The 17,722-nt window shown below is 35.9% G+C and overlaps 1 protein-coding gene across 1 annotated transcript in view; it reads right to left on the bottom strand.

The window, feature by feature from the left end:
* LOC133652752 (nuclear receptor corepressor 2-like) overlaps positions 1 to 6,964 on the bottom strand; it is a 152,745-nt gene extending 145,781 nt beyond the window's left edge. The window contains exon 1 of the mRNA XM_062051803.1: positions 6,591 to 6,964. The gene's annotated coding sequence lies outside the window, so the exon portion shown is untranslated. The remainder of the gene's footprint in view (positions 1 to 6,590) is intronic.
* Positions 6,965 to 17,722: the final 10,758 nt, after the last annotated feature.

Here is a 17,722-nt window from a genome sequence, read left to right as displayed (position 1 = left end):
TGAACAACAGGCTGAATAAATGTACATTATATGAGGCATAAATAACCAACTGAGAACGTGCCTGGTATGTTAACGTAACATATTATGGTAAGAGTCATTCAAATAACTATAACATATAGAACATGCTATACGTTTACCAAACAATCTGTCACTCCTAATCGCTAAATCCCATGAAATCTTATATGTCTAGTCTCTTACGTGAATGAGCTAAATAATATTATTTGACATTTTACGGTAATGTGTTAATAATTTCACACATAAGTCGCTCCTGAGTATAAGTCGCACCCCCGACCAAACTATGAAAAAAACTGCGACTTATAGTCCGAAAAATACGGTACATATATATATACACATATAAACATATATATACACAAATACATATATACATACATATACACACACACACATACATACATACATACATACATATATATATATATATATATATATATATATATATATATATATATATATATATATATATATATATATATATATATATATATATATATATATATATATATACACACACATATGTTGTGTGCACTTCATCAAAAAAACGGAAATAATGCAATACTACATAGTACATACGTCAGTAGCCAGAGGAGCCTATTAATAATTAAATGCAATACATTTATAATATATAATAATAATATATATTAACAATATACAGTATAATAATCATATAAACAATATACAATATAATAATCAGATACAATATAATAATTATACATGTATAAATAATTGATTTATTATCAAATCATAGCCTCTTAATCGTAATCGAAACGTGAGGTGTCTAAACATTCCAACCTCTAATACTTTGTCACCAATAACACAAAGGTGGCCTCATATTGTGTCTTTGAATATATAAGACTATATCGGTTGATTTTAGCATTTTTTTTATAAATTGAAAAAACGCATATATATATATATATATATATATATATATATATATATATATATATATATATATATATATATATATATATATATATATATATATATATATATATATATATACACACAGGTATATATATATATATATAAAGTTATATAAAATTGGTCCTGCGTTGAGGTGGCAACTTGTCCAGGGTGTACCCTGCCTTCTACCCAAGTGCAGCTGGGATAGGCCACCCCGCGACCCCGAGAGGGACAAGCGGTAAAAAATGGATGGATGGACGGATAGCCCTGTTCTAATGTGTGTCAACATGAGACAATTGTTGGCAATCTAAAAGTAACAATTTCCTTAACTTATCACTTCTGAAGATTTATGCATTTAAATGCATAAAATCTAAAAATTGCAACAGTTGTAGTAGTCGTAGTAGCTTATTTTGAACATGTCAAAAACAAAGCACCAGAAACAATAATTTAAAAAAGGAAATATTCTTAAAACCATTACAGTAGAGTACAGAAATATAAACACATAATTCACAATGAAAACGCAAAAAAAATAAAACAATACATAAAGGTTAGGTTTTACATATCCATAAAGGAGTGGGAAGAAAAGAAAAGTCCCAACGATTGTCACACACACACTGGGTGTGGTGAAATGTGTCCTCTGCATTCGACCCATCCCCATGTTCACCCCCTGGCAGGTGAGGGGAGCAGTGAGCAGCAGCGTGCGCCGCGCTCGGGAATCATTTGGTGATTTTAAGCCCCAATTCCAACCCTTGATGCTGAGTGCCAAGCAGGGAGGCAATGGGTCCCATTTTTAAAGTCTTTGCTATGACTCGGCCGGGGTTTGAACTCACAACCTCCCAGTCTCAGGGCGGAAACTCTAACCACAAGGCCACTGAGCTGGTTGTGGAAGTGAAACTTGCATTACTGGGGTAAAAAAACCTAAAGGTGGGGGAAATAATCGTTTTTTAGATGCATCGCAATTCGGACATGGACGATTATAGAATCGATTACTAAATGTCAATAATTGATTTATTTATTGCAAATAAAGTAATGCAGACAGTTCTAATGTGTCTGACTGCAGCGAGCCACCTCACCGAGAGATCCGACCAGCTCCTTTACTGTTAGGCACTTATGGTCCAGTTTTGCACACATGTTCAATAATTTAATAAATGTGGGAATTAATTTGTTTCTTATTCCAAATGATTTTTTTTAAGTTGCAAGTGATAAATGCTTAAGTGAAACGAAAGCAAATGTAAAAGTGCATCAATAATTGATTTTTAATCGAATCGTAGCTCCTGAATCGTAATCGAATCGTGAGGTGCCCAAAGATTCCTACTTCTACCCCCACCCCTTATTTATAAATCAAATACCCAGCTTTCTTGTCAAAATGATCTAATCATTAATTTACTGATGTTATTGCAATATAGTATCAATAATCTTTAACTCACTTTAATCTGGCACAAAAATACATACAATTTAGCATACATAGACAGATACATACAATACAAGTACAAAGTGACCGTAACAAGAACCGATAAGCTGATAACTACAATAATAACAATGTAAACACCTGGCAGAAAAATCGCAATTATTATTATTATTTATTTATTTTTAATTGTACAGCCCTATCGGTGATATACAAACATGGGAGCAGCTTTAAAAGGGGATTGTGCAGCAATTAGGGTTGTACCGTATACCGGTATTAGTAAAGATCCGGCCCGCCAGCATCCAAAATCAGGCCCGCGGGAAGTCCCAAGTATAAAAAAATAAAATAAAATAAAATAATTAAATAAATCTGTCTTTTCTTATCCACTTTGTACCGCTTGCTACTCACGGTGTCTCCTAGCCGCTCAGGCAAATCATATTGTCTAAAAATGCATTTTCTCATCGATAACATGACATCATCGCGCGCGGAAAGTGCGCTATGTATCTCTTATATATATATATATATATATATATATATATATATATATATATATATATATATATATATATATATATATATATATATATATATATATATACATATATATACATATATACACAGCCCGGCCCCCGGCCAAATTGTTTTAACCCAATGCGGCCCCCCGAGTCAAAAAGTTTGGGGACCCCTGATCTACACCTAACATCCACTGTAATGATACCAAGTACAGTAGCATATCTAGTCGATACTACTATGATTACGTCTATATTTTTTGGCCTCACAACATTTTCTTTCGTTTAAAAAAAATTCTTTTTATGTTTATAAACTCAGGAAATATGTCCCTGGACACATGAGGACTTTGAATATGACCAAAGTATGATCTTGTAACGACTTGGTATCAGATTGATACCCAAATTTGGGGTATCATCCAAAACTAATGTAAAGTATCAAACAACAGAAGAATAAGTGATTATTACATTTTAACAGAAGTGTAGATAGAACATGTTAAAAGAGAAAGTAAGCAGATATTAACAGTAAATTAATTATTTTATTTTCTACCCCTTGTCTTAATATTTTTTGACAAAATAATAGAATGATAAATGACAATATGTTATTGCATACGTCAGCAGACTAATTAGGAGCATTTGTTTACTTACTTACTACTAAAAGACAAGTTGTCTTGTATGTTCACTAATTTATTTAAGGACAAACTTGCAATAACAAACATGTTTAATGTACCGTAAGATTTTTTGTTAAAATAAAGCCAATATTGCAATTATTTGTGTTCCCCTTTATTTAGAAAAGTACAGACAAGTATCGAAATAATTTTGGTACCGTTACCAAAATATTGGTATCAGGACAACACTAGTAGCAATATATTTCTATATTCTGCAGTGATGAAGAAAGCACACAAAGTCTCCTAATAACCAGCACAGTAAGTCTAGTGTACAGACATTGTGATAGCACTGAAATCACAAGAGCAGTAAGATGTGTTTCCCCTTAGCCCAACAGGCACATGATCAAATAAACACAATGACATAATACAAGATACTGAAACATGACCAGTCTAATAATGCAGCCAAAACCTTAGATAACGTTGTAAACCACTGATTTGAAGCAGTCTAGGATTACGTCAAACTACTATCAAGCTACAATCAACACGCTATCTCTAGTACATAGGACAGATTACACACACTAAACTTTCCCCAAACCAATTGAAATTGAAAAAAAAATGTAAAGAAATGCCATTAGTGGATCTACACCTAACATCCACTGTAATTATACCAAGTACAGTAGCGTATCTAGTCGATACTATTATGATTACGTCGATTTGTTTTGGCATCACAACATCTTCTTTCGTTTTGAAAAAAATGTATATTATGTTTATAAACACAGGAAATATGTCCCTGGACACATGAGGACTTTGAATATGACCAATGTATGATCCTGTAACGACTTGGTATTGGATTCATACCCAAATTCGTGGTATCATCCAATACTAATGTAAAGTATCAAACGATAGAAGAATAAGTGATTATTACATTACATTACATTTAATATATATTTTTTACATTACATTTATACAGCGGAAAGATAAGCGATAAAACTCACGAGTTTGCTACACAAAATGTTTGGCCGTACTATAAACCAGGCGGCATACGAAAATGAGGCAAATTTGGGTGAAAACTTTCGTCAAACACTGATTCATACGGAAATTGAGGCACAACTGTATTGGATTTGAATGAAGACTAAATCTGCTGCTTTGCATGTATGTGTTAATCAAACCTGTACAAAAATATCCAGATTAGGGTTGTACGGTATACCGGTATTAGTATAGTAATGCGATACTAATGAATCATATTCTGTACTATACCGCCTCTGGAAAGTAATGATACCAAGTACAGTAGCGTATCTAGTCGATACTACTATCATTACGTCGATATGTTTTGGCATCACATCTTCTTTCGTATGTTTTGGCATCACATCTTCTTTCGTATGTTTATAAACTCAGGAAATATGTCCCTGGACACATGAGGACTTAGAATATGACCAATGTATGATCCTGTATTTTTCTTGAGGGAACTCTCCTGAAGGAACCAATAAAGTACTATCTATCTATCTATCAAGATACAATCAACACGCTATCTCTAGTACATAGGACAGATTACACACACTAAACTTTCCCAAACCAATTTAAAAAAAAAAAAAAAGTAAACAAAGGTGGATCTACACCTAACATCCACTGTAATTATACCAAGTACAGTAGCGTATCTAGTCGATACTACTATGATTATGTCGATATTTTTTGGCATCACAACATCTTTCGTTTAAAAAAAATTTATATTATGTTTATAAACCTCAGGAAATATGTCCCTGGACACATGAGGACTTTGAATATGACCAATGTATGATCCTGTAACTACTTGGTATCGATCGGATTGATACCCAAATTTGTGGTATCATTCAAAACTAATGTAAAGTATCAAACAACAGAAGAATAAGTGATTATTACATTTTAACAGGAGTGTAGATAGATCTTGTTAAAAGAAAAAGTAAGCAGATATTAACAGTAAATGAACAAGTAGATTGATAATTCATTTTCTACCACTTGTCTTTTATCATTTTTGACAAAATAATAGAATGATAAATGACACAATATGTTATTGCATATGTCAGCAGACTAAATTAGGAGCCTTTGTTTGTTTACTTACTAGTAAAAGACACATTTTCTTGTATGTTCACTATTTTTTTAAGGACAAACTTGCAATAAGAAAAATATCTTTAATGTACCGTAAGGTTTTTTGTTAAAATAAAGCCAATATTGCAATTTTTTGTGGTCCCCTTTATACAGAAAAGTACCGAAAAGTATCAAAATTATTATTTTGGTACCGGTACCAAAATATTGGTATCGGGACAACGCTTATAGCAATATATTTCTATATTCTGCAGTGATGAAGAAAGCACACAAAATCTCCTAATAACCAGCACAGTAAGTCTAGTGTACAGACATTGTGTTTCCCCTTAGCCCAACAGGCACAGGATCAAATAAACACAATGACATAATACAAGATACTGAAACACGACCTGTCTAATAATGCAGCCAAAACCTTAGATAACGTTGTAAACCACTGATTTGTGAAGCAGTCCAGGATTACGTCAAACTACTACCAAGCTGCTATCTCTAGTACACAGGACAGATTACACAAACTAAACTTTCCCCCAAAGCAATGTTTACAAATCCCAAACAGGGCGCTTTGTGCAATGCTAAGCCTGCTAGCGAAGTTAGCCAAACAACAATATCCCACTGTCACGTCGGAAAAGCAGTGGACATTTATTTAAAAACACACAGTGAATCATGGCTGGGTGGTGCGGCGCTCTGTGATTTCCCAGCAAACAGACGTTTTATGTAAAGAAGTCAACAATGAATGTTAGTTAGTTAGCACCTAGCAGCCCTGACAGCTAGCTTAGTCGGTTAGCATCACTAGCCTAGCCTAGCCATGTAGCACGTGCTGGCGATGCGTTAAATGATCAACTTTAGCCGACTAACTAACTAATGACCAACTAACTAATGACGCCGCGGCCACACGTCACACGTCACGACCAGGACGCTTTCTTCCCTTTCATTGTTCCGCCAAACGTTTGTTTACATAGCCTGGGAAAAAAAGGGTCGACGCGTGCTATGTGGGTTTCTCCTCCAGAGAATGGCTACGTAACAGACGGGAGAGACCACCGCCAAGTCACAGGGCGCTAATGGAGGGTGACTAACCTGAGCGGCGGACTCAACCAGCGACCATACGACGGCGTTGTTGTTGTGTTGGTAGAGGAGGTCCCCGATGGTCCTCCTCGACGCCGCGCGGTTTCGATTAGCGACCCTCTCTCACTTCAATGGCGTCCGTCTGCCGTCATTTAGTCCAAACGAAAGAGTAGTTTTCCTTCTCATTTGTTCCACGGAAGGTTGAGCTATGTCGTGCCTGGTCCTGCACACTCTCTCTCTCTCTCTCTATGACTGGTCCTGCACACCCTCTAGCTCTATAACTGGTCCTGCACATACACTCATCTACTCCCTGCGGCCGACACACCACAGCACTGCACTGCACTGGGACTGGACCGCCTCTCTCTCTCTCTCTCTCTCTCTCTCTCTCTCTCTCTCTCTCTCTCTCTCTCTCTCTCTCTCTCTCTCTCTCTCTCTCTCTCCCCTCAGTGTCTCTCTCTTAATTTCTCTCTCTCTCTCCCTTACTGTCTCTCTCTATCTATCTATCTCTATCTCTCTCTCCCTCTCTGTTTCTCTTCATCTATCTCTATCTCTCTCTTCCTCAATGTCTCTATCTCTCTCCCACTGTCTCTATATGTCTAACTCCCTCGCTTGCTCTCTCTCTCTCCCTCACTCTCTCTCTCTCTCTCTCTCTGTTTCTCTCTCTCCATCTCTCCCTCACTGTCTCTATCTATCTATCTCAATCTCTCTCTCCCTGTCTCTCTCTCTCTTCCTCACTGTCTCTCTCTCTTTCTATCTGTCTCTATCTCTCTCTCCCTCTCTGTCTCTCTATCTATCTCTATATCTCTCGCTCTCTCCCTCACTGTCTCTCTCTCTCTTTCTATCTCTATATCGCTCTCTTTCTCTCTCTCTCCCTAACTCTCTCCCGCACTCTCTCTCTCCCTCACTGTCTCTCTCTGTCTATCTATCTCTCCCTCACTGTCTCTCTCTTTCTCTCGATCTATCTCTTTATCTCTCGCTCTCTCTCTCTCTATCTATCTCTCTCTCTCTCTCTAGCTCTCTCTCTCTCTATCTATCTCTCTCTCTCTCTCTAGCTCTCTCTCCCTTTCCCTCTCTCCCTCACTGTCTCTCTCTCTATATATATCTCTCTATCCATCTCTCTATCTCTCCCTCTCTATCTCCCTCTATCCCTCACTGTCTCTCTCTCTCTATCAATTCAATTCAATTCAATTCAAAGGGGCTTTATTGACATGGGAAACAAACGTTTACATTGCCAAAGCCAGCATTAAAACAATCAATCAAAACAATTAAAATGTATCAAACTTAAGCACCTATTGAAATTAAAAGTATGTGCAATTAAAATATAGGTCTATTATACTAAAGATGTGTGTGAACAGAGCTGTGTCACATTACAGCTTTAAAAAATGTTAAGACTAATTTAAAATATAAGATTATAATAATAAAAAGTAATAAAATAAGGTAAACTATAGAGTTGTGCAAAACATTTAAATAAAGATGCATATGTATACATTCAAGTAAGGATCAAAACAATTAAAATGTATCAAACTTAAGCACCTATTGAAATTGAAATTAAAACTATGTACAATTAAAATATAGGTCTACTATACTAAAGAGCTGTGTGAACAGAGCTGTGTCACATTGCAACTTTAAAAATGTTAAGACTAATTAAAATATAACATTATAGTAATAAAATAAGATAAACTATAGAGTTGTGCAAAACGTTTAAATAAAGATGCATATATGTATACATTCAAGTAAAGATGGCTTAAAAATAGCAGCAGTTTTCCAAGTGTATTTGAACGTATATGCTCTGTTTGTGGGTAGATCTATGTACAGATGTCCGTATAGTACAAATAGTGCAGGAATAGTCTTTATGGTGGTTGTATTCCATTGGATATCTATCTCTCGCTCCCTCTCCCTCACTGTCTCTCTCTATCTATCTCTGTCACTCTGCCTCACTGTCTATCTATCTAAATATCTATCCATCTATCTATCTATCTATCTATCTCTGTATCTCTGGCTCTCCCTCTATCTATCTCTCTCTCCCGCTGTCTCCCTCACTGTCTCTCTATCTCTCTCCCCCTCACTGTCTCTCTATCGCTATCTCTCTCTCAATCTCTATCTGTATCGCTCTCTCTCTCATTTTCTCTCTCCCTCACTGTCTCTCGCTCGCTCTCTCTCTCTCTCTCGGTATAGCTCGGGACGGTCTGGGGTTTACTCCGCCTTCCGCCCGATTGTAGCTGAGATAGGCTGCAGCGCCCCCCGCGACCCCGAAGGGAATAAGCGGTAGAAAATGGATGGATGGATGGTATAGCTCGGTTGATAAAGTGGCTCTGCCAGCAACTTGAGGGTTCCAGGTTCGATCCCCGCTTCTGCCATCCTAGTCACTGCCGTTGTGTCCTTGGGCAAGACACTTTACCCACCTGCTCCCAGTGCCACCCACACTGGTTTAAAAATGTAACTGAGATGTTGGGTTTCACTATGTAAAAGCGCTTTGAGTCACGAGAGAAAAGCGCTATATAAATATAATTCACTTCAATTCTCTCTCTCTCAAATGGTGAAAGTGAATTATGATAATCGTTTCAGTATTGTCACAAGTTAATCCACACGTATACTGATTGACTTTATAGAGCAGGGGTGTCAAACTAATTTTAGATGGGGGGCCACATGGAGAAAAATCTACTCCCAAGTGGCCCAGACTGGTAAAATCACGGCACGATAACTTAAAAATAAAGAAAACTTCAGATTGTTTTCTTTGTTTAAAAATAGAACAAGCACATTCTGAAATTGTACAAATCATAATGTTGTTGTTTGTTTGTTTTTTATAATTACCTGTTGCGGTTAATAGTATATATACTTTATTTGTCGTTATTTATATTTTCTGAATAAATTATGTGATAATGTTCATTGGTGTTAATTTTCAATCCATCAAGATAAAAAAATATATATCAAAATCAAATTACAGCATGTTATTTATGTAGTTTGATAATTTTACCCGACTGATGTACTAACATCATGTGGTTTATTTTGTACATATGTAGCATCATCTACAAAGATACTAATAATTGCAATTGCGACATCCAGTGGACACATTTAGAACAGCTGTTTCTTTCATTCAAAAAATTTCTGGTAAATTTTTGTACTTGGCAAACTCATCCTGTGGGCCGGATAAAACCTGTTGGCAGGCGTGATCCGGCCCTCGGACCATATGTTTGACACCCCTGTTATAGATAGATAGATAGATAGATAGATAGATAGATAGATAGATAGATAGATAGATAGATAGATAGATAGATAGATAGATAGATAGATAGATAGATAGATAGATAGATAGATAGATAGATAGATAGATAGATAGATAGATAGATGGATGGATGGATGGATGGATGGATGGATGGATGGATGGATAGTACTTTATTGATTCCTTCAGGAGAGTTCCCTCAGGAAAATTACAATTCCAGCAGCAGTGTACAGAATTGATTTGCCTGAGCGGCTAGGAGACACCGTGAGTAGCAAGCGGTACAAAGTAAATAAGAATAAATAATAATAAAAAAATAATAAAACTTTTTTTTTTTTTTTTTTTTTAATACTTGGGACTTCCCGCGGGCCTGATTTTGGACGCTGGCGGGCCGAATTCGGCCCGCGGGCCGTAGTTTGGGGACCCCTGAACTAAACAGTACCAAAGTTGATTTTACAGTAAAAAAACTCAGTCAATTTTACAGTCTACAATTGGATTGATTATTTGTTTTGAAATCATAAGTCAAGCAGATATTTAAATATTATCTTTATTTTAACAAAAAATATTTTTGGAATGCATGATAATATAATTTGATTTTGATAATATTGAACTTTAAAAGATTTGCAATTGCATCCAGTACATGATTTTTAATGTCGAAAAGGGAAATAAATATATTTAGTAAGAAAATATTAAGCATTTAATTAACGCATATTATTTCCAGGCTTTCATGGGCCACATAAAATAATGTGGCGGGCCAGATTTGGCCCCCGGGCCTTGAGTTGGACACCTGTGCTCTACAGAAATGATGATGGTGGTAATATCAAATAATAGGGTTTATTATGACATTTCCAAGGCATGAGGGAGATGAAAAATGCAGAAACACGTAACACCATTTGAGGCTTTATTTATCATCTATTCCCAAACTTTTTTGCTTTAAGGTGGTCAGAATTTAAAAGTTGAGATGCTCATCATTTGTAAGAAAAAAAAGGGAACACTTTTATTGCAAATGTTAAAAAATACTTCACTCATCTGGGTTAAGCCCCGGATCTTCTTCAGTACTATCATCAGCACATCCTCTGGTCCATTCCAGCCACCTGTGTGTTTACTCTCACAACAGTCTGAAAATGAGTGTCCGAAAGGTTCAAATCAATTCCTTCCACGGGCCAGCAAGAAAACATCTGTGCTGCTTGATGCCCACTGAGAAGTACAAGCTGTGAACACAACGACTTAACATTGAAGGATAGTATTTTGGAGATCAGAGCACCACGTGCTGTGTACATAGTTAATGACTGGGCTGAAACCGATGCTCTACTAAATGCTGTGAAACCTTCACACTGTGTCGCTGGCCTCTGGAAACTATACACAGACTGCAGGTACTGGCATCTGGTAAGAAAGCTAAAAGCTATCTACACTGTTTTTTGTTAAAAATGTTCGAAAACCCGAATACATCATCCTCATAAGAAATAATGTAATTCCAGTTAATACACAAGTATCAAACTCAAGGCCGGGGGCCTGTTCTGGCCCGCGACATCATTTTATCAGGCCCGCAAACACCTGGAAATGATGTGACAATAAAGTACTTAATATTTTCTCACTAAACGTAATTGATTGTTTTCATATGGACAGAAAAAATATATGTACTGCTTGAAATTGCATACATTTTAAACTTTAATAGTATCCAATATTGCAACAAATATTACAGTATATTATCATACTTTCCAAACATGTTTTTGTCTAAATAAAAATTAATTAAAATACTTAACCTTACAGCAAACTACCCATCAAATTAATAAATATGACAATACATTTTACGTGGTTCTTTACAGCATATTACTTTAAATTGAAAAAAAAACTACAATTTTTTCGCATTAAAATTCTGTTGACTGAGCTGTTAGTTTTTGACTGTAAAATGTACGGTTGGTGTTTTTAACTGTGTATTACTGTAAATGGAAAGACGGTACATTTGTTTTTACGGTAGAAAAACTGGCAGCTAAAGTGCCAGAATAAAAAAAGGCCTTGTACTGTTTTTCCATTCACAATATAATGTTGTAAAAACAACATTTAACACAAAAATTCTGGCAACTTCCAGCTTTTTCCGTAACCCCCCCCCCCCCCCCCCCCCCCCAAAAAAAGAAACAGTGGTACCATTTTTCCATTTTTCGTAAAATGTTGTAAACATTTTTTGTAAATGTAGAGTTTTTACTGTAAAATCGACATTCTACTTAAAACAATTTATATAATTAATAATGAAATCCAGAGGCAAATTCCTACATTATTCGCTGTTACAACCATCCGGATTGTTATAGGTGCAAAGTTGAAAAGCCAGCATCTGTGATGGTATGGGGGTGTATTAGTGCCCAAGACATGGGTAACTTACACATCTGTGAAGGCACCATTAATGCTGAAAGGTACATACAGGTTTTGGAGCAACATATGTTGCCATCCAAGCAACGTTATCATGGACGCCCCTGCTTATTTCAGCAAGACAATACCAAGTCACGTGTTATAACAGTGTGGCTTTATAGTAAAAGACTGCGGGTACTAGACTGGCCTGCCTTTAGTCTCACATTGAAAATGTGTGGTGCAATATGAAGCATAAAATACCACAGCGGAGACCCCCGGACTGTTGAACAACTTAAGCTGTACATCAAGCAAGAATGGGAAATAATTTCACCTGAAAAGCTTCAAAAATTGGTCTCCTCAGTTCCCAAACATTTACTGAGTGTTGTTGAAAGGAAAGACCATGTAACACAGTGGTAAAAATGCCAATTGAATATAAGTTGAAAAGTATTTCCAAGTTGTTTTCTGTTTTTATTTACGAATTACACAACGTGCCAACTTCACTGGTTTTGGGTTTTGTATGTCTATGCCCATGCCAAGATAAGTTGAAAACAGTACTATGTCTTACTTTTTGTGTGTTACCCTAAAGGGCCTCAAGTATAGCTTATGGCTGATAGCTTTATTTAGTGTGACGTCACAACGTATCATGACGGCAAAATTTGCAAAGAGAGACATCCAAAACTGTATTCAAGCTCAGGCCTAAATGCATGGACTTTGTGATTTGACGCTTTGGCATTGTTGAACACGAGTATCCAACATTGCAGCAACATTTATAGGTCACAAAAGAAAAAAAAATATCACTGGTCCCCTAAAAAAACCACACAGACTCTAAAGCGTGGAAGTGTTTGTTTTGACACTCGATTCAGCGGAAAGATAAGCAAGAAAACTCACGAGTTTGTTACGCAAAATGCTTGGCCGTACTACAATCCAGGTGGCATACGAAAATGAGGGTAAAAATTTTCGTCAAACACTGATTCATACGGAAATTGAGGCACAACTGTATTGTAATATTGGGTTTGAATTAAGACTAAATCTGCTGCTTTGCATGTATGTGTTAATCAAACGTGTACAAAAATACCCTGATTAGGGTTGTACGGTATACCGGTATTAGTATAGTACCGTGATACTAATGAATCATATTCGGTACTATATCGCCTCTGAAAAGTAATGATACCAAGTACAGGAGCATATCTAGTCAATACTACTATGATTACGTCGATATTTTTTGCCATCACAACATGTATATTATGTTTATGAACTCAGGAAATATGTCCCTGGACACATGAGGACTTTGAATATGACCAATGTATGATCCTGTAACGACTTGGTATCGATCAGATTGATTCCCAAATTTGTGGTATCATCCAAAACTAATGTTAAGTATCAAACAACAATAGAATAAGTGATTTGAACATACATTTGAACATAAGTGTAGATATAACATGTTAAAAGAGAAAGTAAGCAGATATTAACAGTAAATGAACAAGTAGATTAATAATTCATTTTCTACCACTTGTCCTTAATAATGTTGACAAAATAATAGAATGATAAATGACACAATATGTTACTGCATACTGTATGTCAGCACACTAAATTAGGAGCCTTTGTTTGCTTATTTACTACTAAAAGAAAAGTTGTCTAGTATGTTCACTATTTTATTTAAGGACAAACTTAGCAATAAGAAACATATGTTTAATGTACCGTAAGATTGTTTGTTAAAATAAAGCCAATAATGCAATTTTTTGTGGTCCTCTTCATTTAGAAAAGTACCGAAAAGTACCGGTACCAAAATATTAGTATCGGAACAACACTAGTTTTTGTTTAGGTATTGTGTACTATTGACTGTTATTGAGTAGTTGAAATATTGTGTTGATATTATTAAACTGTCAATAGCACTCATCAAAATTTACAGTTAATACGTGTGATCGGTATTGGTATTGGCCAATATCACTCATGGATGATGGGTATCGGAATCAGCAATATAAAACCCCGATCGGAACATCCCTAAACACCGGGCAGTAAGATGGAAACAAAACATCAACTCCTGTTTCGGATGTTACTGTATGTTACTGCATACGTCAGCAGACTAAATTAAGAGCATTTGTTTGCTTACTTACTACTAAAAGATAAGTTGTCTTGTATGGTTACTATTGTATTTAAGGACAAACTTGCAATAAGAAACATATGTTTAATGTACCCTAAGATTTTTTGTTAAAATAAAGCCAACAATGCTATTTTTTGTAAAAATAAAGCCAACAATGCTATTTTTTGTTAAAATAAAGCCAACAATGCTATTTTTTGTTCAAATAAAGCCAACAATGCTATTTTTTTTTAAAATAAAGCCAACAATGCTATTTTTTGTGGTCCCCTTTATTTAGAAAAGTACCGAAAAGTATCGAAATAATTTTGGTAACGGTTCCAAAATATTGGTATCGGGACAACACGATTCCTGATAGCATTTTTCAATATGATACAGGTATATCATCCCACTTGGACAACACTTTGGCCAGTTGCAACAAATCTATCCCACACAAGTCCCCGACAAGCGTATATATCTTGACCTAAATTTCAGTGCGGCAGCTCCACTCTGTGATTGTTTTTCTTCCCCGTGTTTTTCTTTCTGCTCTGTGGTTTGGGAGACCCCCTCTAGCCATCAGCGCAGCCACCCTTTCTTCATCCAGCCATCACAAAGCAGCGAAGGGAAGCATTTATTTCAGCTGGGCTTCCTGAGCCTTGAGCGTGTGTCAGCGTAATCTACACCCCCCCTTACCCATGGCTGCAATGGCTAATTTGTCAGCTCACTGATAACACACACTTTTTCTCACACGCCGGTTTAAATGTCAACAGCTTCGAAAGTCAAGAACCAACGGCATCCTTATATCTCAAAATAATGCACACTTTTTAGGACTGCAAGCAAACAAGAGTAGTCCTACATTTAATTAAAAATGCACCTCTGCCAGCTAAGCAGTCAATATCCAGGTTGGAAGGCTGCCGATATGTGCATTGCATACACTCATGTTAGTGCTGACATGGAAAAAAGCAGGGAATCTCTCGGAAAAGTGAAATGGCTGTAGGGAAAATCCTAATCAAAACAGGAGTCTTAAAAGTCAATTGCCATGCAGTGATCAGTTTGAACTACAATTCAAACATTATTTTGAATTGTACACCTACTCAGTGGCCTAGTGGTTAGAGTGTCCGCCCTGAGGTCGGTAGGTCGTGAGTTCAAACCCCGGCCGAGTCATACCAAAGACTATAAAAATGGGACCCATTACCTCCCTGCTTGGCACTCAGCATCAAGTGTTGGAATTGGGGGTTAGATCACCGCTGCTGCTCACTGCTCCCCTCACCTCCCAGGGGGTGATCAAGGGTGATGGGTCAAATGCAGAGAATAGTTTCGCCACACCTAGTGTGTGTGTATGACAATCATTGGTACTTTAACTTTTTAACTAAAGATGTCCGATAATATGGTATCGGACATCTGAAATGCTGTAAAATGTAATATCAGAAATGCTGTAAAATGTAATATCAGAAATTATTGGTATCGGTTTTTGTATTATCGGTATCGTTTATTTTTTATTTTTTTAAATTTTTTAAATCAACATAAAAAACACAAGATACACTTACAATTAGCGCACCAACCCAAAAAAACATCCCTCCCCCATTTACACTCATTCCCACTCATTCACACAAAAGGGTTGTTTCTTTCTGTTATTAATATTCTGGTTCCTACATTATATATCAATATATATCAATACAGTCTGCAAGGGATACAGTCCGTAAGCACACATGATTGTGCGTGCTGCTGGTCCACTAATAGTACTAACCTTTAAACAGTTAATTTTACTCATTTTCATTCATTACTACTTTCTATGTAACTGTTTTTATATTGTTTTACTTTCTTTTTTATTCAAGAAAATGTTTTTAATTTATTTATCTTATTTTATTTTATTAATTTTTTTAAAAAGGACCTTATCTTCACCATACCTGGTTGTCCAAATTAGGCATAATAATGTGTTAATTCCACGACCGTATATATCGGTATCGGTTGATATCGGTATCAGTAATTAAGAGTTGGACAATATCGGAATATCGGATATCGGCAAAAAAGCCATTATCGGACATCCCTATTTTTAACTTTAATTGTATTTCATCTTTTGCCATGTTCACATCTCAAAACTGTGGCTGACGAAATCCTCACATTATTGTTATTATTGCTAGTATAATCTACGGCGCAGGTGTGAAACTCGGGGACCGGTGGCCAGACCTGGCCCGCGACATCATTTTATATGGCCCGCGAAAGCCCGGAAATAATGTACGTCGATAAAGTACTTCAACTTTCCAACTAAAGGTATTCCATTCTTTCCATTTTGACAGAAAAAAAATGCATGCACTGCAGGAAATTGCACGTCTTTGTTATTATCTCATCATGCACACTGCAAAAAGTCAGTGTTCAAAAACAAGAAAAAAAAATACAAAAATTAAGGGTATTTTATTTGAACTAAGGAAAATTATCTGCCAATAGAACAAGAACATTTGGCTTCTCAAGACTTTTCAAAACAAGTAAAATTAGCTAACCTCAATGAACCCCAAAATACCTTAAAATAAGTATATTCTCACTAATAACAAGTACACTTTTCTTGGTAGAAAAATAAAGAGAGCTTTTTGCTCAATATGTTAAAAAATATTCTTAAATTAAGTAAATGCTAGTGCCATTATCTTGACATAATGATATGCGCTTGTCATTACATTTCTTGAAACCAGCAAACTTATACTAAAAACTAATTAATTGTTCTTAATGGAAAGGCAACAAGGCAACCGCTTGTTACTCTCGGGGTTTCCTAGCCGCTCAGGCAAATCCTACGGTCTAAAAAAGCATTTTTACATCGATAACATGACATCATCGCGCCAAGTGCGTGCTCTTTCAGTCAATTAGTGCGCATATATACGTACAGCCTGGCCCCCGGCGAAAAAAATTTTAATTGTAATTTTGAGGAATTTATCTAAATGTGCATGAACTATTTGTGTTCAAAATTGTTAGAAATGTCAAATGTTTAAATATTAACTGTCAGTTTGCTGTACTGTGCCAACTGTACTACTATATGAGTACGTATTTTCTATTGTCTCATTGAAAATAAAACAGCAAAGTCAATTTGGCTGTCATCTGTTTTAATTATGAGACACAATTGTCTCTTTCATGCTTGAAATAAGAAATTATTACATTAAAAAAGTAGTTTTATACTTGTGAGTGTTGATGACACAGCTTTGCAACAGTTGATATTCTAGTTTCAAGCATGTTTTACTCAATATAGGTCATCAAATCTCAGCAACAAGCTGTAATATCTTACTGAGATCATTTAGGACCAAAACCCTTAAAACAAGTAAAACACTCTAACATAAAATCTGCTTAGTGAGAAGAATTATCTTATTAGACAAAAAATAAGCAAATATCACCCTTATTTGAGATGTTTAATCTTACTGAGATTTCCGTTTTTGCAGTGCAATCAATAGAACGGGTTTAATTGCACACACATTTATTTGTTTGACCTTTCTATATATTTTAGCTGCGATATAATTCATTCTCCAGGCG

Source organism: Entelurus aequoreus, linkage group LG06 (genome assembly GCF_033978785.1).
Source record: "Entelurus aequoreus isolate RoL-2023_Sb linkage group LG06, RoL_Eaeq_v1.1, whole genome shotgun sequence".
Classification (NCBI taxonomy): Eukaryota; Metazoa; Chordata; class Actinopteri; order Syngnathiformes; family Syngnathidae; genus Entelurus; species Entelurus aequoreus.
This window is presented reverse-complemented; position numbering and strand designations above follow the sequence as displayed.